This window comes from Thermobia domestica, chromosome 2 (genome assembly GCF_964235325.1).
Source record: "Thermobia domestica chromosome 2, izTheDome1.hap1.1, whole genome shotgun sequence".
NCBI classification, from domain to species: Eukaryota; Metazoa; Arthropoda; class Insecta; order Zygentoma; family Lepismatidae; genus Thermobia; species Thermobia domestica.
The window spans coordinates 33,400,044-33,427,052 of record NC_137455.1 but is presented as its reverse complement, the minus strand read 5'-3'; the positions used below and the strand labels follow the sequence as shown (position 1 = coordinate 33,427,052).

Sequence of the window (27,009 nt, the reverse complement as noted above, 5' to 3'; positions counted from 1 at the left end):
TTAATCGGTTACTATTTGGTACCAAAATGTTCACCATCCTCTTAGGTAATGAACAACATCAATGTGATCTCTCTGTGACTTATGGTTCCCGAGATATGGCTCCTTAAATCTCTGGAAGTCGGCTATATTTTGGCCAATATCTTGGGAACGGTAAGAGTGACGCGAAAAATTTAATCACTTTTTCTGATAGTTTTTGAAGCTCTATCAAATACACGGTTCAAAATTGAAAAATCGCAAATAACAGACAGACGGACAGACAGACAGACAGACAGACACAGACATAGAGAATTCAGTATAGAACTTTTTAAGTTCGTTGATAATGAAGTAATAATTAAAATCAAATAATGAGGAATGACTGTGAACATGAATGTCAGGTTCCTCTTTGAGATTTTCCAAAGATTTTATTTTGCAGTGTAATATTTGCATATTAGTCTATAATGCCATATTTTCGATATCGTGTATCTTAGACTAGAATTACAGTGTATTACAATAAATTATCGTATTTACCAGAAATATCTTCCAAGAAAATAATTCGAGATATAACAACTTGTTATTTGAAGAAGACAGTTGCTTACTGACAAGGGAGTGGCTCCACTGAGATCCGAACGAGACAATTGTGTTCGCATTGGATATGTTATAACTAGACGAATCCCGAAGTTATACGTGTCACCGGGCGGGATATCGTGAGTTACAACATATTCAACGAACTTGAAAAGTTCGTTACTGAATTCTCTACTATGTACACTGCATTAGATAGAGCATCAAAAACTATCAGACAAAATGATTAAATTTTTCGCGTCAATCTAACCGTTCGCAAGATAGTGGCAAAAAAATGACCGATTTACAGAAATTTAAGCAGCCATATCTCGGGAACCGTAAGTCATAGAGAGATCATATTGATGTTGATCAATATCTAAAAGGATGGTCAACATTTTGGTACCAAATAGTAACCAGTAGTCACTGTCAAACTGGCCAGTGGTTTGGCCAATGGCCAGTTGGCCAGTGGCCACCAATTAATATCAGAACAAAAATGTTTAACATTCTATTAGGGATTGATTACCACCAATATCATATCTCTATGACTTACCGTTCCCGTGATATTGGCCAAAAACATGGCCAATTTCTAAATATTTAAAAAGCCATAGCTAGGAAATTACCTGCTAGAATAGTTTGAACCGAGTCATTTGTTTGGAAACGATTGGGTAAATGGAAAACTCGGTGAACATGTATCCCATCATTTTCAAGGCCACACTTTTTTGGGGTAAAAAGTTTGCCCCAGGGTTCCCCGCAGATCCTCAGACGGGATCCAACTAAAAAGTTTCAAATGGCAAGGGGGGTTAAGTAGCACATCGTTTGAAATCTGTTGTAAAATGAAGGAAAATGGAGCAAGTCTCGACTCTCTACGACAACCCTGTGCAAAATGGCGGCGGGTCAAAATGAAAACAAAAACTTAATTGAAAAGTCCACGGCCACCCGTATAAATCGAAAATGGTGAGACAAATGTAAAAACAAGAAAGGGCGTGTGGCATTGCGAAATCGAGCTAAAGAGAATTTCACAGTAAATATCAAGCTCAAGCTCGAATTAGTGAGAAACTTGACTAGTGTGATCCTCATTGAGATTAGCGAACGCCAGCTCCATTGAGGATAGAGAGCATGAGCCCGAGTGAGTCACGGTTGCAAAATTACCAATTTTACTTCTTTCTTTCTTTCTTTTCTTTTCTTTTCTTTTTTTTTCCTACTCCAATGCGTAAGGTTTCTGAACAGCAGAAGTGCTTGCTAGAAAGATTTTAATTAGCATTGCTTGAATTATCCATAAACTAGGAACTGCTTAGATATCTAATGCAACTTACGTTCGCATTTTAACAATTCAGGTTGTAATTAAAACCTTGAATACTGAGCAGATGAGCACGCAGAATGTTTTGTTTGGGTGTATTTCTAATACGCAATTAATTCTTCGTAAACAAATACAACTCTATAGTATCTGAAGCGGCTTGAGTTGGATTGAATGAAAACGTGAACATGTATTCGAACTGCGCAATGTATTGTTAATTATCATGAACTGGAACAATTAGAAAAAAAAATGGAAGCGCGACTGATGAGCACCAAACATCAAAATTTCACAAGGCATGGTCAAAGATCACACCTCAAAGACCAGAAAAAAAGATTGCCCCATCAACTAACCGTTGTCTTGTCCAAGTCAGTTGCTTCTTTTCATTGTGAAATTTCCTGCAAGTTAATCAGAATGTTGAAAATTTCCTACATTTTAAATTTATTTAGTATGTACTGATCAGTCAGAACATTATGACTACCAACCTACTATCGATATAATTTCCGTCCAGGCGATATCTGTGTCACCTGCCGACGAATGCATGCTGGTCAGTCACGCGTACGGTGCATGCAGCATCAGTGAGAGTGCTGGCCGTGTGTAGAATGGGGAAGGCGCGCGATCTGAGTTTGACCGAGGGCAGGTTGTAATGGCCCGCAGACTCGGCAGAATTTCGGAAACTGCAGGACTTGTCGGATGTTCGAGGAGTGCTGTGGTGAGTGTCTTCAACAAGTCGCGAAACCAAGGGAAAACGACGTCCAAACGTCGAGGGGTTGGGCGCCCCCACCTCATTACAGATGTCGGACGTCATAGGCTAGGCAGACTGGTAAAACAAGACAGGCAGCGAACTGTGGCAGAACTAACATCATACTTTATTACTGGGCAAAGTACAAGTGCGTTTGAACACACAGTGCACCGAACACCCCTAACGATGGGCCTCCGAAGCCCATGTCCCATCTATGTGCGAATGTTAACACCACGACATCGGCAACTACGACTGAAATGAACACATGACCATCGTCATTAAACCTTGGCACAATAGCAGAGCGTTGCATTGTCTGATGAATCCCGATACCTTCTTCATCATGAGGATGGGAGGGTGCGAATCCGTCGTGTTTCAAGAGAAAAGTTCTTTGACACCTGTACTGCGGGACGGAGACAAGCTGGCGGTGGCTTAATTATGCTCCGGAAAACATTCACATGAGCATCCATGGTCTAGTGAAGGTCGAGCAAGGCACCATGACGGCCAAGGCGTATCACACACTGCTTGCAGACGACGACCATGTTTCCCAACGGTAGTGGCATATTTCGAAAAGATAATGCACCATATCACAAGGCCAGGATTGTGATGGAGTGGTTCGAGGAACACAGGGGCAAGTTCCAAGTGATGTGCTGGCCGCCCAACTCGCCTGATCTGAACCTAATCGAACACAAATGGGATGTGATTGAACATGACTTCAGAGCGCATCGCCCCTCTCCCTGGAATTTACGGGAATTAGATGACCTGTGTGCAAGGGCACCGATCCTGGGGGGCCGAGGGGGCCCGGACACTCCCAAAGCTCATGTGAGCCCCCGCATTGTATTTATGAATATACAATATTTGGCATAACTTGAATACAATTTGTCTTAAAATCCTCATATATATATGCCTTCTGCATCTGAATGCCCCCCCACATTTACAGAAAAATCGGCGCCCTTGCCTATGTGTACCAATCAACTCTCTCCAGTGACCTTTCAAGGGTCATTGCGTCCATGCCAAGACGCGTCGCCATTGTTATCCGTGCCAAAGTTGGACACACTGACAATAAGGTAGGTAGTCATAATATTCTGGCTGATGTGTGCGTATATTTTAACTCGTATATTTTGTCTCGACTCGAATTCGAGTCGAGTCGAGACAGAGTCTGTCGAGTCGAGACACGAGTCGAGACAGAAACATATTTTCGAGTCGAGACACGAGTCGAGACAACATTTTCTCGAGACGAGTCGAGACAGGCTTAAATCTCGACTCGACTCGACTCGAACGCATCCCTAGTAAGTTTGAATCCCACTCAGGGACGCACCTAGAAATTTTTGTTGGAGAGGGTCCAAGCCACTACGTCTGTGTAGTATTGAATGGGTATTATTCTGTGCCCGAAAAGACGATAAGTAATTGTAAAGTGTTTCTATCTTTATTTTCAGAAAAAAATATGATAGAACTAGATTGTTTTTAAAAGAGAAAGAGTACAGATGAAGTGTAAGATCAAATTTTCATGCTACATCAGTCATTTCCCTGTTAAACAAATACAGCTTTATTGGTAAAGTGTTGAGTTATAAAGTTTTGGGGGATACAGACAAGCCTGTAGCCAGACCAAAAATGTAGGGGAGGGGGCAGTAGAAGTTAGGGGGGCTCGATCCAACCATATTATACTTCATTTGCAAAATTTTAGGGAGTCAGTAAAAATTTAGGAGGGGCGACCCCCCGTGGAAACGGGTCTGGATACGGATTCGGCGGATACTCTCTGGTCCCATTGGAAACTATGAACATTTTGAACTGTCCTCGTTTATTGTTTCTCTCTCTGTTGCGGGGGCGGATCTAGGACCGACTTCTGGGGGGGGAGGTCTTGTCATACTGCTACTTTTAAGAGCTCCAAACTTTGGGATGGGTTTTATTTATATATATAAAATAAGAAAGTTTCCTCTTCAGGGGGGGGCCATTGCCCCCCCTGGATCCGTCCCTGCTCTGTTGATTTTGGGAGAGGTAAAAAGTGAAACAGAAATCAAGTAAAATGGGGAAAAACAAGTTACTGGGATATTCAGTAAACCATTTACGTTTAAAAAGAAAGAAAGTGCCAGAGTGTTCACCTCTATTAAGAGGGGTTCCAGCTTCGATCTAAGATCATGTGAGCTCAATATTGTGTTCATGGGTTTCAGGTGTGCACACATAACTTTTTGCTGGGAAGGCTTCAACTTTATTTTCTGGGGGTTCAATACGTTTATGTAGTATTAAACCTTGTTATTCTGCATCCAAAAAGACACTAAGCAATTGATAATTATAATTACAGTAATTACTGTCACTTATATTCTCAGAAGGATAGAAGTCAGTGGAGAATTTTTGTGAACGTTGCATTGAACCTCCGGGTTCCATAGGCCATAGAGTTAGTTAGTTAGTTATATTCTCAGAAATCTGATAGAACTAGAGTATTTTTTATAAGGAAAGGAAGAGTATAAATGAGGTGTAAAACCAAATAGGCCTACTTACGCAATATTTTGTTAAAGAAGTGTAGTTATATTAAGAAAAACGAAATGAAATCTTTAAGTTTTACGTCCCACTCTTATGCCGGCTAGGCTAAAAAAGACGGTGATGATGAGAAATGAATGAAATGGTGGAATGAAGAAAGTGGGAGGAAAGGGGAGAATCCCAAGAAAAACCCCACACACGGTGTTTGTCCATCACAAAGTTCACTTGGCGCGAGCTGGGATCGAACCAAGGATCCCATGCACTAGAAATGAACGCTCTGCCACTGAGCTACCGCGGCCCAGGGACGTAAAAGATTTTTTTCTTTTGTTATAATTCTCAGTTTCTCCCAATATTCCACTTATTTTATTTACAATCCTTTACATTCCGTTTAGAACAGAAAAGAAAGGGAAGTGGTAAACTTTCCCCTGTTTGCAATGGCGCCTATTTATCTGTAAATTTTGGGGGCCCCCATTCAGATGCAAAAGGTATATATATGAAGATTTTTAAGACAAATTGCACTCAAATTATGCCAAATATTGTATATTCATAAATACAATATGGGGCCTACATGTGCTTTGGGGGCCCGGGGCCCCTCTGCCTCCCAGGATCGACGCCCTTGCCTGTTTGTAGTGTTTCTTTAGAGTTAGCCACATCAGTTAGTAACTACAAGATAAAGAGGCTGGAACCTGACTTCAGGGAGAGAACTGAGACAAGGCTTTGGTATGAAGAACCCTCCGGTAAAGAATAACATCCAATATTGATGACTCGGTATTAACATTTGCTTTTCACGCATAGGGGTTTCTTGACTGTTTCCTCCCCCACAAGTCTTGTAAACCAACCAAAATACCAAGAAATGAAAGCATTTATGTGTTGACCGGTAAAGAAGCCACCCAGCCCAAGAATTAGGATACATCGTGATCTACAAACTGATTGTTAAAATCGACAGGTGTTTGAGCGGATGAATAAGACAGCAACGCTTTTTCGGCATGTGTACTTAATTAGCTGTATCCCGGGGTGTCTATTATAAGAGGAAAACAAACATGGCCCTCCTGGTAAGGTAAACGAAATAAAGATTTATGGATATTGAAAGGTGATAACGCAACATGTAATAAATTGCCTCTGTCGCCATCTACAACGGACGACGATCCTCGAATGTCAAATAAGTCTCCAACCAAAGGCAACATTCTTTAGTTAAACTACATATGGTAAAAGACTGCTTATATATGAGTAAAAATAAAGACAAAAATAACAGTCAAATTTATAAATTATTAATCTATACATTCGATTTTTTTTCACACTTTAAGTAGGAAAACATTTGTCAGTATGACCACGTAAATATGAGATGACCTAACATCTAACACCTAGATTTCTTCTGTACACATTGTAGTTCAATCCTTACATGTGTAAGCTATGCATGTATGTATAACACATCTATACTCTTGTTCAAAGCCTTTTGAGAAACAACCGAGTGGGTTAATTATGTATATCTTATACTAGCGTTAATTACCTGCTTCGGTAGGTTAAAATAAGAATTTAAATCGATAGAAACAAATAAAATATAATGAAAAATCAAAAATAATAAGTAATGCACATAAATAAGAATTAAATATTACTGTGGTGGGTTGAATTTGGATCTAAACGGTATCAAAAGTGTCACTATTCATCTGAGGGACCCCGAAAATTATGGACTAGGCACTATTATCGGTCATTTTCGATAATTTTCATATATATATCTATCTTTCCCCGCCCCTTTCCGAAGTTTGCGGGGTTGAATTTGGATTTAAACGGCATCAGAAGAGTCAGTGTTCATCTCACCGACACCGAAAACTATGGATTCGGCACTAATGTCGGTCATTTTCGATCATTTTTATATACCCCTCCTTTCCCTCCCCTAAGTTGTACAGTCAAAGTGAACTGAAAAAGACCATCCCAGGGCGGAACCTCATCTATGTGGAAAATTTGATCGAGATTGGACAGGTGGTTCAAGAGTTATTAAGTCACAGAGTCACTTTCGTTTCTGTTTGATTTTGTTTGAAAAAATAACACTGCTGAACAAGACTGCACTTATTTAATATAAAAACACATTTACACGTGACGTTTCGATCTTCTAGCCAAGATCCTCATCAGACGTACACTCGTCTGATCGTCTGATCGTCGTACGTCTGATGAGGATCTTGGCTAGAAGATCGAAACGTCACGTATAAATGTGTTTTTAAATTAAATAAGTGCAGTCTTGTCTAGCAGTGTGTTTATTTTTCAATTTTATTTGCAAGATGTATGACTATGATTGTGTGTCAGATTTTGTTTGCTCGAGCTTCTATGTTGTGTATTTGTTGAAGTTTTACTCGTTTACTGGTACTTAGGTTATACGAGAATTTAAAGTGGAATCCGAACCACCGTTATACTTACAATGCTCTCCCACCGAGAATCGAACTCAGGACCACGTTCCCTAAGGATTAGCGCGCTAACGACTACACCAACAGAGAAGACTTCAAACACTATCTAGTATTTTTAGATGTTAAAGTTGCAACTGTTGTAATTGATTGCTATTTTGTTACATTCTGATTTCTTTACTTGTAGTTTTAACATCTCTATTCAGCACTGTGAATCTACAGTTTAACATAATATCTGAATGTTGCGTCCATTCTTGATTGACTGGCTTTTGTGCTTTGTGCACATATGGTATCAGATTCGATTCCCAGTGGAAGAGTTATAGTTAAAAAGTGGGTCTTATCCCTTATACAGCACGTTTCAAAACAATACCGATAACATTTAAAGGTAATTCCTGACACCAATGTAAGACAAAAAGTATAGACCAACCTGGGTGCAGAAATCCGTTATTTCGGAGTTATAGCCTTCCCAAAACATGAATAAATGAACTTTAAAAGATCCATAGCTCCAATACTTTGGGACCTACCGTAGTCGAGTTAAGATTTCACATAGCAACTAATATGTTTGCTAATCAAAATAGAACCTACATGTTTCAGAATCCTAAGGTACTCACGCCACTTTTTTTATAGAGATAGTTGGCGAGAACTTCAATTTGTATACCCGGCCTGAACAAAATTTTAAATTAAAATTTACAAATAAAAACACGTCATTATAAATAATTATAATATTAATTTACAGTGCTTAAATTTGAGAGAGAGAACGTTTAAAACACTATCCAGACATTTCTTACTTCAAAAATGTTGACATGATATAGGAATATCATGTCAGAATAAATAGAAACAAGGACTTCTAAGAATATTGATGTTAAATGAATATCATGTGCAAAATTGCCGTCTATAGCTTTAGTCTTGTAGACTGACCTCTCTGAAATTCAGGTTAAAACGTTTTCCGGACAGAGAACGAAATGTAAGCAAGATTTTACTTTATTTTCGAGGTTGAACGTACAATTCGTTGTGACTAGATAGCGTCCAACGATGTACACTTTCCTTGTCCTATCGAATGACCGATTTTCGTTGCTTCTCGTATTTTCTTTCATACTTTTCTGCTCGGAATGCAGTAATTAGGCGTTTTCTCGTGTTACAATGGGAAAACCAAAATGGAACATATTGTTATCCCTCCACTAAACTTGACATATTAAAAAAAAATCCCAGGGGGCACGGTGGCTTAGTGGTAAAATACTTACCTGTTGTGTATGGGATCCCTGGTTCGTTGTTCGGACAAAGTAAGTTTGTGTTGGACAATATCGTATCCGTGAGTCTTCTCGGGGTATTCACGAATTCACAATTCACCAGTTCTTTCATCATCATTCCTTCGCCTTAATCGTCTGTCACCCTAAAAGTCATATACGCGGGAAGTTAAAGGGAAAATTTTCATTTCATTTAATTTCCAAAATTTCTGAGAGAAAAAGCCAAGGAAAATGTTTTAAAAAAATACCTTTTTCCTGAGCAGTTACTCTAATGCTTACCATATGGCCATATGCTTATATATGATTTGTATTTGTTTCGTAGTTTACGGTCTATTTCCTCGCCTGCCACATGGCATTTAGGCAACCTGTGAAACACATATATCAAGATGTATAACTTTCAGGAACTTGATAGGATAGTTAGGCAACCAAAACGACATTTGTGATATAGGAGTTGCATAACGTACACTTATTGGAACCACTGCAATGCCAGTTGGAAAACAAATCAAGACAGCCAGTTTCGGATGGAACATAGGACTTACAAGTGCTGGATGTTGTAAACGCACTTTCTTAATTGAAGAACCCAGTATAGGAAAAAAACAAAAAAAGAGGCACTTGAACAAGAAAGTCATTAATAGTCAAACAAAAGTGAAAATGTTCATCCCACATGCGCCTTCAGCGTGATAGACCAGGGTTCAATTCCCAGCAGGAGGCCATGTGGTTCGGATTCTGCGTTAAGTTATAGATCCAGACCTCATAAATAGCCACAGTGCTGAATGGGACGCTAAATTCTAATACAAGCAACTGAATCAAGTACAGCATTACTGCGCTTTTTACTACTTTTCAAGGGATCAGAAAAAAAATAGTGAAAATTAATAAAAGGTCCGAATACATTTTGGGAAAAAATAGCTCGGAAATTTTGTACCGTCATATTCTGCATGTAAAAATATTAAATACGGCAACACACACTAAACCTAGTGGCAAAACAATGTAATCTCTGGTTTGCACTTTTGTTAGTACTTACCTCGTCTTCTTTTTCTTCTTCAGACAGCAGTTGGCCACGAATTGCCTCGCGTTTTCATTTGTGAAGATATTCAGCCACTGGCCAAAGAGTAGACCGACATAGAACAGCGGCACTGCAAAGCTAGCAGGTTTTCGGCGCGTAGAATGTAGCGAGATTCAATAGATAGCGCCCAGATTATGAAAGCCATTACACCACGCATTATCCTATCAAGAAACATGATGCCATGCTTGATTTCATTGTTACAAATCGGTTCTATTATGCATCCCTATCAGGGGTAAAAGTGCGTTCCCCCACCTCGAAAATATATGTAGCCTATGGCGTTCACCAGTTCCTAAAAAAATTACAATGGGCGAAGATAGGCAGAGGGAACGGCGTGGCCGCTACCTACCGTACCCCCACCTTTTAAGATACACTTTTACCCCTGATCCCTATGGTATACTATCTAAATACTTCACTTGAGATCAACATGACGTCGTGTAAATAGCGGAAATTGAAAAAAAAAATGTAAACGTAGAATCGAGGACTAATGAAGGGATCTTTTTTTAAAAAACAAAAATGTTGTAAAAGGCGGGAAGACGTTAAACAAAGGAATGTAAAACCAGAGTATAATATGTAATTTCCTTAACGTTTACCAAATACAAAAACACAGGATGTCAAATCAACTTTTTAAGTTCTAAATTTAATAACGCATATACGTACTTATAGAAACGAATGGCTTACGAATTAGGAAAAGTTCCAACTAAAGTTAACATAACTCAACTACAACAACAACAAAAACGTTATTTAGTGCCCTGCAAATGAGATTCTTTTTTTAAAAAATAAATAAATGAATGTTAATTCTTATAGCACTTATAAGAGATTTAACATTCCAAACTTTGAGTAAAGAATTGTCCATGTCCATATTTTAGAAGCAAAAAAAGACACAGAAAAACAGGTTGTAAGTACATTATTCATTTGTTTTACTCATATGATATGCTTTAATGGTTGGAGAAATATTTTGTTGGTACGTTTCCAGTAGTCGTGGGACGCGGACATGTGCTTTAAAGAGTCCAAAAAGAAAAATATGATATGCTGAAGCAATTCATCCTTTAAGAGCTATGATTCATACAAAGAAGTTGATAATAAATGAGGTTTTTTTTTTTCATATTTTTGTCTGTGTGTGTGTGTGTGTGTGTGTGTGTGTGTGTGGTATGGGGCGAGTAACTACCTTTTACCGTAATGGCCATCTCAATTACATTTTTACGTAATCACTTGCTTACAAAGGTCAAAAGTTCTTTTACTCGACCGTTTCCGTCACAATCTGATGAATACACACACTGAACTATAGCAATAGATGTATGAATACATACATACATACATACATACATATATATATATATATATATATATATATATATATATATATATATATATATATATATATATATATATATATATATATATATATATATATATAGGTCTATTCGTATTGTACGGGATTTAGTTCTTAGTTAAGTTGTAACTTCGTAATATGTCGGTAACGCTTGTCGAATTTTTTGTGAAAATTTGGAGTGGAAGAGTCAACTTTCACTCATTTTCCAGTGGTCGATGATGCTACGTGATTCAGAGTCTAATTAGCTTTCTTTTCAGAATCACCAAAATAAATAACTGTTTTTTCTTCTTTTGCTGTACACAGACGTGTTTTTATACCTTGAAACTCTTTAAGCTCATTGTTGTACTCCCATGATTTCGTTGTCTAAATTCCTCCATCACCCCAAGGCATACTCTGTTAAAAATTCCCATTACTGTGTTCACTGTTCCTTCATTACTAGCCAATGTTTTGAAGACACCTCTCTCCCAGTCAGACTCTTCAGACTCTCTATAGTTGTCCTAAATTTTAGTTCTCTACAGAATAATCTCCCTTTCATCCCAGGTCATATAAGTTTGCAATAGGCAATGCAGTTTCCGTGGATATTCTAGGGACTGTCCCATTTCCTCCCACATTTTCACTACACTAATACTTTTTTGTACTCCACTTTCAATAATTATTTATCTCCTAAGCCCTAAAGGGTACAATCATAAGAGGTTAAGAATTGCATTTTTTCAAAGTAAAATCCCTCGTAATTTCCAGACTTTCACTCACAAACTTTCGGAACTCTGTTTTAACCCTTTCTCGAAACAAGAATCTCTCTTGATGCTTTGAAACCTTGTTAAAACCATCAGATTCCTACGGTCTCCAATGTTTTTATTCTTTAATTTGTAATTCTTATTGACTCGTAATTTTCCAACTCTGCTTTTTCTTGATTGCTACTATTCGAAACAAGAACCCCTGTCAGTGGTTTGGAAATTCCCATCAAATCGGCTAAATTTCCTCATGGACTCTCATTTTTTAAAAGCTGAACTTAACAATACTTTCATGACCTACGATATCCTCCGATAAATTTCTACCACTTTGTTTACTTTTTTCTTAAGTGTGCTGTTATCAAAAACAAGAATCCTTGTCAATGATTTGGAGACCCCTGCCAAACCCTCTCTCATTTACGTTGTACTTTTTTGTTGTCTAAATCAGTGGTTCTCAACCTTTTCGAGAATAGCACCCTTTGGGTGAATACGATTGTCCTAAGCACCTTCATCATCTAAGCCCAATCCATTCAAACGTAAAGCTGAACGTAAGGCTTGGACGAAGCAGTCTAAGAACCAGAAAAAGGCTTCGATTATATATATATATATATATATATATATATATATATATATATTGTAATATTCCATGTGCTTGTGTTTACAAACATTCCACATTTGCTCCTGTTTACAAACAACAACCACATGCACCTTACGATGGAGTACTACAAATTGCAGACTTCGGAAATATCAGCAACATTTACTATCACTTGATGACGAGGGAACAGCAGCACCACCCCCTCCCGGATCACCTATATAACGGAGAAGATATTATGGACAACCATTAGTTTCGACTGGTCAAATCTCCTTTCTGGGCTCGCAGTAAATACCTATCCAAACCCAAAGCCCTTAGCTTGCAGTAGAGCTAATGATTGCTTTTCTTCCAGGCTTGTTATGGAGCCTTGTGGGAAACTTTGCCTCTCTTTCTGCTTGCAGTGGAGGTTTCTCTGAATCTCTAACCCCTTCTCTTCTTGCAATAGAGCAGCAAGTGTCTTACATATCTTCACGTAGTTCGCTACTGAAGAATCTTTCCCGAGACCGTCATGTCGAAGAAACACCCATTATAGTCTATTAGAAACCTTATATGAAAACCAACCTTATATTAAAAATGTACATTATTGTAGTAATTATTTCTGTAAAATACATGCTGTTTATGGTGATTTTTAAAAATAATAAACCGACAGTGGGAAAAATTTCAAACCTATAATTTACTCTGCGTAGCTCTACTATCCCTATACAGGGAAAACGTTACATTGTAGAAGCTTTAGGCTAAATTTTGAAGTGATCTTTTCCCTGTCGGAAGCTATTTTTATTAACCAGTTAAGTTAATTAATGGGTATATTAATTATTATATTAACCATTTAATATACGGATTTAAAATGAAAGAAAATTTTCTTCTGTGATAATTATTATATTTGTAAAAAAAAATAGTCTAAACTTTTGATAATTTGTAAAATGCTTAACGGATTTCGTCCAATAATTAGAAAAAGTCTAACAGGTCATGAAATCTTTAACGCCCCCTAAATAGTCTATAGCCCCCAATAGGCCCCTTTTGTTCTAGTGTCCCATTTGGAAACGAGAACGCTCCCTAGGGGATGTTAACACATTGAGAACCACTCGTCTAAATTCCAATCCAAGTTTCCTTCTGACATCCTCTGACAAAATCTTAACACACTCAAAACATATATATCCAAGCAAGAACCTCTTTAACGGATTTGAAACGCGTTGTCAAAGCTCTTACGGAAGGTCACTCCAAATAGGAAATATTCTCTTTTAAAGTTGAAGATTTGTTAACCGCATATAAAATGTTCTAGTTTACGTTGAAGTATGCACATAGCGGAATCTAGATTTATAGTATCTTATGTAAGTTCGAACAGGCTAGGAACTCTTAATAAGTTTGTTGTTATTTTATGAATAATAAAAAATTAGGCTAAAATGTTTTATCATTAAGTCTAGAATATACATGATTCATTATCTTCCAAAGGATCTAGGAAGGGTGTTTTACTCAAAGGACGAGTTTAATTCTAGAGCGACTATCGTAAATATGTTGACTTTTCATTAATAGGTTAAGTACTTCAATAACAGTTCTACAGTACGGTATAATTTATGTAACATACGAATTCAATAATTCTCTACTTGAAACATAAAGTGATATATTGTATAGATATATAATGTGTATGTGTGTGAATCAGCTTAGCAAGGTGACGATGATTTAAAAAAAAAAAAAAAAAATGAAAATAGCGAGTTGAACGTTTCAGGTTTCTATCCTGTATGTAGTTAGTTAGATCTGAATTTAACGTCTCTTTCAGCAACGAGATTATATAAGACGTGGGTTGACAGCTTAAACGTGGGACCTGAACCACATAAGCACCCACCGGGAATCGAAGCTGGGTCTCCCACACCTAAGGCACATATACTAATATTTGTAATTAATCGTATTCTATATCATACTTAATCCAACCCGATAGGAGCATGAATACAAAACAATTCTTTAATAACTACTTTTGTTTTGTTTAACCAGACCTTATAAACGTTTTCACTCTTTAGAGGGACTCGTACCCACAATGAATTGCGTTTTGTAGTCCGAGTCGATCGTCCATGCCCATCCGGTTATTGCTACCGATACCCATGTAATCACGACGGAGTTCTTAAAATAGGGTATGATTTTTTACAAGAAATGATGAAAGAGAAACCTATTGATTTCTTTAATTTAATTTACTACAGAATATACTATTTCATATTGAATCACACATAATACTTCACTGCTGAGATCGATTCATCACACTTCTTTTCTGTTACAGATTTATTGTATAATGATCTAATAATCTGAATAGGCAAGTGCGTCTAAATCAAGTAAACGGTTATATTTCTTTGTAACTTTTACATAGCTCTCACATGATTATTTGGCAATGAAAAAGCAACTGCTCTCTCCTTCTTTCTATGAAAGACGCTTCTTTCCGATAGTAAGAAAAAATTAGCACATCATTTAAAACCCACCGAATAAATTTTATTCGTAGCATGGAGTTTCAAATTAGTTCACTGATAAGGGTTAATTGTATTTGTTATTAACATAATCCAACAAGCATGCTATTTCATTATGTTTTAACTTGGATCTCATATAATCTTCATGAGTAGCATCATAAAGCACTGTATGCACTGTCAAAGCTTCAATCAATTTTTCCTTCTCTCTCTCTCTCCCCTCAAACACACACAACGCTCTTCTGTATTGCAACAAAGTCATAAAAAAACTGTAAGACTCCGTGAGAGGGGTTTTCCCTGCACTATGGCTGGTCTTGCTTGAGTGTACGACACTAGGCTAGATTCCATTGTTTCCAGTTTCTTGCATGTGTATTGCTCTTCGGCAGGCTGCCCTGCTGTCAATAAGCGGCCAGTTTCAGCAACACACCATAAGTTCTTTTTCAATATACAAATTATGTATGCGGAAAAGATTTAATATAATTTCATGTATTTTATTGTTTTGCGTGTCTTTTTTTATCAATTCTACTTTATCATACAGTAACTACTTATGAAATCACGTGAAAAAGAAATAAAAGATACAAAAATAAATCCTGGAATCGGAAAAAAAGAATGAAGTAAATATGCCCAATTACTTATAACATGAATTTTATCTTCTTGGCTCAGAAGAGGCAACAAATTCGATTGGTAAAGAACATTTCTTGTTCGTTATACTGAAACGAAACGAAAGAAATAAATAGAACTGAAAGACTGTTGTGAAATAAAAAGAAAGAAAGAACTGGAATAGTCTACGTTCCTAAGCTCAGCGGCTACAGTGATCCTTAATTATTTCATCGACTGTTAAATAACATGGGTAGAGTGAGGTTGTTGAAGCAGCAACGTCTTAGAAACACAAGATTCAGACGTTGATGTTTTTTTTTTTTTTTTCTAAAAGGAACTGAACAATGTCTAGTGTTTTGTTTTAGTCTTTTTTTCTTTATTTATTTAGTTTTGCTTTCTTATGGGTTGTAATACTAACCCTCAAGTGTTCTTGAGGAAGCCCCATTTCCTGCGTCGGTTCTGGATGTTTAATCGGGAAATTGCTGTGTGTCTAGATTTAATGAGGGAGAGAAAGATTTGGAACTGTTTAGATACGAGGGCTACAAATTCTTTTCTTTGTATCTTTGGTACAGGAATTTGCCCTACTACATGGAAAAGTATTTTCTTTTTTCAAAAAGTTTGTAAATATTTTTTTTTAATTTCCTTAGTTTATGAGTAAAGATCTATGCACCAAAGTTAGTTAAGACCAAGGGTGCCCATAAAGGGAAGGGGGAGAGGGGATAAGTCATGGTTCAAAGTTTGTCATTGCGATTTTAAAGTTTGGGGAAAAAGTGATTCATTTAAACTATTTACAGTAGCGGATCCAGCACGGAGCCGGGGGCGTAGACCCCCCAGTTTTTGAATTACAAAAATAATTTAAACTATTATTTATATTTATATATATTTTAAAGTGTATAGTAAACTCATGATATACCTATCATAGTCTGGTGGCTGACTGCCCCTTCCCCCAGTTTTTACTTTCAAGATACGCCTCTGACTATTATTTAATTAAAAATTAATATAAAATATATAATTTTTAAAAGAACAGAACTTTTATTCAAGATTTACTATGAAGAAAGAAGGAGTTGTTGTATGGATTGATCTACGTATTTATGTTGTTTGTCAACAAAGAGACTATATAGAATGAAACCTACAGTTTAAAATAGATTCTGAATCAATGGAGTATTTAGGGGGTGCTATCGTGCTCAAGCCCCCCGAAATAAATTTGTTATATGCACAACTTCATTAAAATTTGTCGGCACCCAAAAGGAAAAATATAAGTGCCTATTCACGTGTTGTGCATAGACCCCCAGAAACAAAATCCTAAAGACGCCACTGTTCTGAACCACTGCAGGAATCGAACTCGGAATCTCATAGACAAAAGGCATACGCGATAGTCATTGAACCAACGAGGAGAAATTAGGGGACGAGTTTATTAGATAAAAGGCGTTGAGAAATTTTAAAAGTAGACCACTACTCTTGTGAGGACATATGTCAGGATTTAGTAGGATACGTATATTGTCCTTTGGTGGAGATGGGCATCTCTGGCTAAGTTCCAAGTTAGTGTACTTAAGATTAAGTTGAATAATTAACTATGTATCTACTTCACATAAGGGCATGTCTGAATGTTGGATCGGAAAAAGGTGACCTGAGGAAAGCACACCAAGCTCACCTGACCTAAACATCGTGAATTTGCTACATGAAGAGCTTTGAAATTTTAGGTGTAAACGGTGGGAAACCGAGAGAGAAAAATTGCAGCAGCTACTTTGTATCCTCACACGTTGAAAAGAATTTAAACAAACGTTGTGGATTGTTTGAACAAAATGCTGAAGATGGGACAGACGTGTGGTGCATGTTTTGTTGTTCTTTCCCATCCAGATACTAGAGTAGTCTGCATGTACTCTGCAAGTATTTACGTGCAAAAAACATGCTGTAGTCAAGTGCCCTCTCTGGTAAAGTTTCTAACACACGTGCTCTTTTTTAAATAGTGATCTCAAGTTCAATTCCCGGTGAGAGCTCATGTAGTTCGGAACGTACGACAGCAGGCTCTAATCTTGTTTATCGTGGGTGCTAAAGATACGATAGGCAATCAACTCCAAAACAACCAATTCACAGCAAACCAATAAAATAAAACCAATTCAAATCAAATCAAATAAAGTCAAATAAAACCAATCCAAATCAAACCAAGGGCCGCGGTGGCTCAGTGGTGCCCAGCGGCTAGAACGTGCGCCTTTGTTGTACGGGGTCCCAGGTTCGATTCCCGGTGGCAGTGCCTTTGGAATTTTAACTGTCTTCGGTGTTTCTCTGTTCGTGTCCCTGTCGTTTTAGGTTAATGGAAAAGCGAGTCAAACGAGTCAAAAGCGAGTAAAATTAAGTAGAAACCTGGTAATAAGTAGTTAAGAAAGTTGATGAGACACGTTCGGTGAATCAGTTAACATTATAAAAAAGTAGTAGAGCGTTCACCTCTGTTGCGTACGGTCCCTGGTTCGATCCCAGCTCGCGCCAAGTGTGAACTTTGTGGTGGACAAACACCGTGTGCGTGGGTTTTCTCGGGGTTCGCCCGTTTCCTCTTACTTTATTCATTCCACCATTCCATTCATTTCTCATCATCACCGTCTCCTTTAGCCTAGCCGGCATAACCGTGGGACGTAACACCCAAAAATATCATTTCATTTAATTTCCAAACCAATCAAATCAAATAAAACCAATAAAAATCAAACCAAATCAATTCAGATCAAATAAAACCAATCCAAATAAAAAAACAAATTCAAATCAAACTATACCGAATCAAATCAAATCAATTCAAATGAAATAAAAAAAAATCCAAATCAAACCATACTAAACTAACTAAACAACCAGTGGTCGAAGTGAGACGGTATGCGGTGGTATGCCATGCCGCCTCTGGTTTTCAACTGATCAAGACATACCGTCACTGGAAAATGGATGCTAATATGCCTTTAATAAATCTATTTCTATACACAGTAATTGACGAATTGCTTTGCACGTCAAAGATTTTATTTCTTATATAGAAATAATTTGTAAGTTGGCAACACCAACATTTTTGTTATATTTTTACTACCTTTTGTTCAAATGAAGTGTCTACAAAGTTCACCTTGGCTTCTATGCATGAATTCGTGTTAATCGTGTTGGTTGCAGATAATGGTCACATGACGAAGAAATCAGTCATGGGTCCAATCCAAACAAAAGGCAGTCAGTGTATTGAGGTGTCTCATTTAAACTAAAATCAGAAAGTATTGTTATGAGTTCTCCGGGACTTCTTTTGTATCTATGTATCTGAGTCCGATGTTTACGAAAAAAAAAAAAAAAAAAAGTAGTTTCTGCAATTAAAAAAAAATATATATTTTCCTTAAGTTTCGGTAATTGTGTGGTGTGTCAAGAATATTAAATTGGAGTTTATATACTTTCTTTAAAACGTATTTTTGCGTCTATCTAATAATTGGAAAATAACCTTCCGGTGGTCTGGAATACCTCGGTCGAGTGGGGAATCCACGAGTTTACCCGTGGGAAATCGTTTAAAAATTGTTAAAATAAAAAATCGGGTTTAGAGTATTTTCGTGTACAATTCTCTATAATACAATATATATAGTTCTTATTATTTGCCGAAAGTTAGGGGCAGAGCCAAAGCCTCTTCATGCCCCACCCATAACTACGAAAGGTTCTCCCATGGTTTTGAGTCATTGTGTAAATTGAAATCTAATATTTTAGGTAAAATACCATCATTGTATTTCAACACTTAGATAGCCGGTATGTCGAGTCAAAAGCGTAATAAAACACACCGCTTCTGCTCTTTTTCCACTTCGAATACTGAAACCAAATGAATCAATATTTTGGTTGTTTTAAACTCTAAAATTCTTACCGTAAACCATGAGAGAAAATAGCAGTAATATTTAAAACATTAGGCACACTGGCGTCTCTGGCGTGTAGAATTGGAAGAGGGGGTATCAAAGAAAGTGACCATTTGTTACCTTCTGCTCACCTTCACCGACTCCACTGAAGTTTATGAAGAACCCTGTTATAATCGTTTCACAGCCTGAATATTATATTCCAAATAAATACAATTATTATTTATATGTTATTCTGTCCTTAGTAAATAAATTAAATTAGAATAAAATATTGAAATTTTGCACTTCAAAATATTAGGGGGACGTGTCCTCCTCGTCCCCTCCGCCAGAGACGCCCGTGATTAGACAGTAAATATGGCAATTTTGCAGACAGGGCTCAGACTCACTTGTTTCTACGTGGCTCACGCTACCTGAAGCTATACTCTTTCGAACTAGGAGTTACTCTCCACAATCAGACACACGCTAGCTCAACCTTGCGCTCTTCGTTGGGCTCGTGCCGCTTACGCCACCTTGTGCTAGTAACCTTCAATGAGGTTCGTACTCGTACTCACTACCATCCTTGGAGTTCCCGGTAGCTCAAACTCGGGTTTTGGCTCGCTACCCACTTATAGGACTCATGCTTATACTGTCTCGCGTTCATTTATTGATTTCGAAGGCTATTGAACCTGTGAGTAAGACTGTGAGATATCCAGTTTCATCATCATAGGTATTCTGCCATTATAGGCAGGTCACTTGCTGCAACTAAGAAGCTACCATGCTCCATGGTCTTCCATTAATCTCTCCGTCTTCACGTACGATTTAACTGTTTTGATATCGTCCATTAATTGTAGTCTCCTTATCCCTCTCCCTCTTTTTCTGCCACCGTATCCTTTTGCACGTCCCTAATGATACAGTTCCTACGTAGCCAAAGACCCAACCAGTTTCCTCTTTCTCTTCTTACTAATATCTAAAATTATTCTCTTCTCTCCCACCATTCCTAACCTCTCTCATTTGTTTTACGCTCGACCCAGCTAATTCTCTCTATTCTTCACTACACCCACATTTCGAAAATTCCCAGTCGTTTTTAATCATTTTTGCGTAATGTCCATCTTTCTGCCCCGTACAATACTCCACACGAGGCGTTTTATGAGTCTCTTTCTCAACTCTCTATTCAAGGTCCTACATAATAAACTTTTCTTCCTCCTAAAGGTTTCTTTCGCTATATCTTTGCTTCTATTTCGTGTTCACACTTCATATCAACACTAATAATACATCCCAGGTATCGAAAACTAGTCACCTGTTCTATTTTCTTCGCTCCTCCTTATATATTTGACACAAACCGCTTAGTTCCACTCACCATGGCTTTTGTCTGTCTAACACTTATTTTCATTCCATATTCTTCACAACCCTTCCCCACGTTTTCTAACATCGTATTGATTTTCTTTTCAGATTCTGCAACAAGCGTCAGATTTGAATATCGAAAATTGATATCAAGAGTTGATCAATATATCGAAGTATATTAAAATATCGAAATACCGGTATTGAAAACTGAGAAATATCGAAATATCAATCAGAAATACTTTCCGATATCGTACAGCCGTACCCAACAATAGAGCTCACGAATTTGGAGATGTCCACATCAGTCCAGTATCCAGGGGGGTCTAGGGGGCCGGGCCCCCACCTAAATTTTTACTGTCCCCCTCTAAAATTTTCACAGTAGGCTTGCAAATGAACTATAATACGGTGATGAACTATATTTTTTGATCGGCCCCCCCTAACTTTCACCCCCCCCTCATTTTCGGGCTGGCTACGGGCCTGGTCCACATCAACAGGGATCCACATCTGAAAAAAAAATATGTATCCTTCATGCTCGTGTTAGGCGGAAGACTACATTCTCCCTGCTATATTCCGTTTAAACTCTAGCCAAGATTGCTACTCACTTTGGGCCTGCACAGTTAAAAAGACGAAGAAGAAGAAAAACGAAATGCAGGGAGGTTTCTCCCGCCTCAAGGCTTCATAATATGCATAATTTGAACAGGTAACAAGCAGTAATTGCAAGAAATACCTGGAAATGATTAAGAGAGGACCACTAAATATTTTCGGCAAATGATACTGCCACCTGCTGTTCAGTACAATTCATTTGAGAAAAGATTTTCCATTTAAATTTCGCTAGATGGTGCCAAATGTCAAATACATCTTAGCAACTCATATTTATGGCATACTTGTTTCATAGGCGACAGGGGTTATGGCAGACAGCAAAATGCAAATGTTAACAAGCCAAGCATGTTTTGAGAGGAAGACGTTCTTCTTAACACTCTCACATAGGAGACCCAGTACTTCAAACACTTTTAAATGCAATTCGTGGCTGTTCTGCTGCGGTCATATGAGACACTCATCTCGTCGTGCCGCTGGCGAATCCATGCTACACATCACTACATGCAAGGTCAAAGGTCAACCGCTTCCAATCTCAAGATGACGTTGATGGCTGAACAAGATCTGTGGATTGTAGCACAAGATGCAAGTGTTGCAAACTCTAAGCAAATGTAACTAAGTTTATTCTTCGCGTGGATAATATTACCTATAACTATCTCAATATTCCAATCTATCAGTAATCCACCATTACAAAGGTTTGTGTTTTTCATTAATGCATGAAGAGATTGCAGAGAACAGTGGCGCAGCCGATTTGATGTAGTTAATGTTACCAGGGAGCCGAGAGGACGCGATTCTTTTAAAATTCGAGACGAGAATAGAAATATGACAAGTCTCGTCTCATTTTCAAGAAGAAAGGAAAAATTTCATGAGTCTCGTAAGTGGCGGATCTAGGGGGCGATCGGGGCGAAAGCTCCCCCCACAGAAGAGGAAACTTCTTTATTATATATATATAGGGTCTATATATATATATATATATATATATATATATATATATATATATATATATATATATATATATATATATATATAACCCTCCTAGAGTTTGAAACGGTTAAAAGTAGTTGTAAATAGCAGTATGACAACCCACCGCCCCCCCAGAAGTCGGTCCTGGATCCTCCCCTGAGTCGTCTCGTGAGCAACACTATTTCACTCACGCCTTGAATCTAAACATTGTTCTAGTGTTACACAACTCACAGTATTAAAAAAACTATATACTGATAAAGGGATTGTACCAACACAAAGAAGATAATTTATTAAAGTTTAAAAATCAGCAAATAATTACACAATATACTCCAATAATAAATATGGTTTAAATGTTGTTATATCACACCCTTCGTGTACCTCTCGGGATGCGGAAGAATTCTGGTAACATGAAGATTAAAAATTAAGAAAAAAATACGTCATAAAACAAAGACAAAAGTTCTTTTCGTTTAATGACATTTGTTTCCGAAATAACTCCAGAATGGAAGTACAATTTGAACTTCCCGTGATGATGCCCTTTAGTCTAAGGGGGGATGGTATTAAGGCAAGCGAATCACGATGGAAGAATTGGTAGAAGTCGGAGGAGACGCGAGTATCCCTAAGAAAACCCACGGAAACCATGCCGTCCATCACAAACTTATTTCGTCAGGGATTGAACCAGGGATCTCACATATCAGAGATAGGCTCTCTACCAGTGAGTAGAGACCTGCACGGGCCGAATTTTTCGGCCCGAGCCAAATCCAGCCCTAATGCCCGGGCCCGAAAAGTTTTGAAGATTTTCGGCCCTAGCCCGGCCTGGCCTGGTAAGTTTTTTTTTATTAAATTCTTGGCCCAAGCCCGGCCCGGGCCCGATATATTTTAAAAGTTTCATTTTGTAACATTTTTCACGGGCACACTTCTGCAACGTTTGCCTTTATTCTAATTATCGTTTAACGAAAGTCAATAATTATTAAAGAATTGCAATTAATCGGCCCCAGCCCGGCCCGACCTGAAGAGGAATCAGTGTCGGCCCGCCCAACCCAGGCCTGGCCCAAAGAAATATTCTAAAAGAGTCGGCCCGCCCAAGCCCGGCCCGTGCAGGTCTCTACCAGTGAGCCAAATATTTTATTTTGTGGATTTTCTTTCACTGTTTCAGATTAATACTCGATTTTGGGACATTAATATCAGTGTTGGGTAAGTTACTTGTAAAAATGTAACGCGTTACAAGTTACTTTACTTTCTCTTAAAATGTAACGCGTTAGTAACGCGTTACTTGCTTAAAAAAAGTAACTGTTACTTTACTTCGAAAGTAACGCGTTACTAACGCGTTACTTTTAGGTCCCGTACTGCTATTAGGTCCCGTCTTATTACTTCAGTTTTCCGTACTGCTATTACTACCGCTATTATTATTATTATTATTATTATTATTATTATTATTATTATTATTATTATTATTATTATTATTATTATTATTATTATTATTATAACAACAACACTATGTATAAACATGAAAGATAGGCGGTTTATATATGAATACTAAAAAAGTAGTTGATTGCCAACCTTGGTAGTCGTGAAGTCTAGGAGTAAAGGACATTGTTCACGAGCTTCTGAATTTGGATTGAGGGTCTAGGTTGAGTATTCGGGCTCGAGCCAAACGTTGTGAAAAGTTATAGGGCACTGGCCAAATATCTTCAAAACTGCTCGGCCCGGGTTTAGAATTGTCAATGACTCGAGCAGGTCGGCTCACAGCTCATTCATTATCGACTCAAACCGAGATGTGAGCTGAGCAAACAACTCACCCAACCGAGTCGGCTAAACCCCTTCACTCAGTTGAGTCGAACCGAGCAGATGGCTTATCCCAACCAAGCCAGCTTGAGCCGATGGTTCACCCCAAGCGAGCCAGCTCGAGTCATCGGCTTAGTTAAGCTAAGCTTGTTATAAAAAATCTCTTGTAGTCTCGCTATCGAAACGAGACGAGATGCGAGCAGTGTCCCCTCTCGTGAGCAACACTGAAAGTATTCCATATTACTGCTTAGCTTACATTTCTCATGGCTTTCGCTTTCCAATCAGGGTTGAATTCAGGGGGTAGCCCGGGGGGGAATTTCCCCCCCGAAGAAAATTCATTCCCCCCCGGAGAAACAAAAAATTTGTTACAAAATGTAGAAATTACTTCACCCAATTATTTGCTTTTCTTTCCGTGCACGTGCAGATGAAATCCGATCTCTCAATATACATATAAATGACGCAGACCCATTCTACATAAATAGTAAACTTGTAACATCTAAGATAGAATACCAAATACTGAATAAAACTTGTATTTCTTAACGCTATGACCGAGTTTGGCAGAACATGAAATTGTTAACTGTTAAAGAAAGGTTTGTATTTTAATAGGTACTATACTCTCGCCCTATATTATATATTAGTAGGTAGCACTAGCACAGATTGAGATAGGAAAGGAAAGATAGGGAAGATCTTTCGATCATTCCATATGATCTCTGATGTCAGCAGACTTCAGTTCTTGAAAATGTACAGTTCTTGCGTTATTTGAAATGGAGCGCCTAAATCCTATTTCTCGCATCGGAAGTAACAGACGTAAATGCGATTTACGATTGTTAAAGTAAACACACCTTTCTTTAACTAAAAATAAGTCAGCTAAAGGGTGAGATTCAGAGGTCGTCATTTAGAGGGATCAGGGAGGAACAGTTATCCCTCCTGGGTTAGAGATTTATATAGAATGTATCAATATGATAGTAGTATATAAGTGAAAGATTGCTATTGAAGGTGATGAAGATCCTGCTTAGTGCCGTGCCATGGGGGAGGGGCAAGCGGGGCAACAGCCCCGGGCGGCGAAGTAAGGGGCGCAAAATTCGGGAGGGAAAAAGAAAAGAAAACAAGGAAAGAAAAACAGAGGAATGAAACACAGTGCACATGTGCACATATATAAAATGAAATGAAAAAAGGAGTGAAAAGTGTTCAAAATCAAGGAAAAGCAGGGTTTACTTTTTAAGATTTTCTTACCTTTCGCGGCTGGTCTGTCGACCTCACTCATATATACGGGGGTGCCGTCGTATACTCAAGCGCCAAGAGCTGATTTTCCACGACACAGCACTAATCCTACTGAAGATTTCGTAAACTAAACTATACCAAGGCTAATATGCTTGATTTAGAATCAGAAGTGTGAGAAAGAATGATAACTTTTTGTTAAGATATTCCTATGTATATTTGTTTTAGGACAAAAAATATTTGAGTTAATTTAAATCTTTTTAAAAACTTCTACATTAGTAACAAAAAGTAACAACTGAATATAGGAAATAATAACAAAAATAGCTACTGTAAGGTCCGTTACACAGTCAAGCGGAGCTCCACGCTTTGCGCCTCGTTTTCCGCCCTTCGCGCTACGCATGTGTGCCTACACAGTCATCCGTAGCTACGCGCTACGCGTCACGTGGTTACCGGTACATACAAAATTCTCCTCAGTCAGTGTTGCGAGTCAACATGAGTAAGATCGAACGAACAATACTGGCTTCTTATTATCTCTGTAAGAAGATAAAACGAACACAGAAAAATAGGCGGTTCCAAAGTCACTCCTTACTTACTCAAAGAAGTTTGAAGGGAGCTTTTGTGACTGTGTGTGTAGGCTTGCGACAAAATGAGAAAAAGTTCTTCAATTATTTTCGAATGTCAGTCCGGTCGTTCGATGAATTAATTGGAAAAATTGCGAATCTCACGATTTTTGTATTCTACGCAAGCGGGATCCCACAAACATGGTCTTAATTCAACTTCTGTAATAAGTCTTTCTGGATCAATTTCCATTTTGGTTTTGCTACTATGCACCTTGCTCTTTACATTTTAAAAGGAAGTTGCTGCTCCGCGCGCGGGGTTCCGTGTAAGCACCCATTTGCTCAATGGTCCTATCCGCCTCACGGAGGACGAACGTGGATAGGGCCACTCGGAGGCTGCTCCGCGTGACTATGTATGCATCCATAAGCAGTGTTGCCAATTAGGGGGAAAAGTCGCTAAATCTAGGGGATTCGCCTTCGAGGATAGCGACAAAAAATAATTTTTCTGATTAGCGACTTTTTTGGTGATTTTGGAATGACGATTTAGCGACTTACTTACAAATCTAGCGACTTTTGCGCTGCGAACAACTTGTCCTAGAACAAGTACTATTAGCTCGAATCAGTTCAGATATATTTATTTTCCTTTTGCTTATTTGAATCAGTTCAGATGTTGACGAGCTGGGAAAGTAGGCTACGTAACATTTATCTCTATATTCCCGCTTTGATTGCTGTTATCTCTTACCTTCTAACGGGGACCAACTCCAGCTTTTAATGTCAACTTGTCCTAGAATAAGTACTATTAGCTCGAATCAGTTCAGATATATTTATTTTCCTTTTGCTTATTTGAATCAGTTCAGATGTTGACGAGCTGGGAAAGTAGGCTACGTAACATTTATCTCTATATTCCCGCTTTGATTGCTGTTATCTCTTACCTTCTAACGGGGACCAACTCCAGCTTTTAATGTCATTTAGTTTACAGAGCTTTCGTTTAGAGGCACAAATAATGCACTAACGATAGCAAACAGATTATCTGTAGACGCGTGAGTAGAAGTGAAGTAAGATTTTTTTTCTAGACTTTTAATTTTGTTCGTTTCTTTAATCTCACTTTTGATTTCGTTAAAGCAAAATTCATCATAAAGTTAAAAATATATAAAAGTGAAATTATTGTTAGTTATACAATGGGTCTTTGAGCATTTCATATACGTTCTTTTAGCATAAATAGTACTATGGGTTGAATTGGTCACGTATAAGAGGCAAAATTCAACGAAATTTTTTTAGCGACTTTTCACCCAAAATTGGAGTC

General features: G+C 38.0%; 1 protein-coding gene across 11 annotated transcripts in view; it reads left to right on the top strand.

Annotated features, from left to right (window-relative positions):
* The window catches only part of LOC145671339 (uncharacterized), a 530,261-nt gene that overhangs the window by 170,432 nt on the left and 332,820 nt on the right, over nucleotides 1-27,009 (top strand). The gene's annotated exons all lie outside the window — the stretch shown is intronic.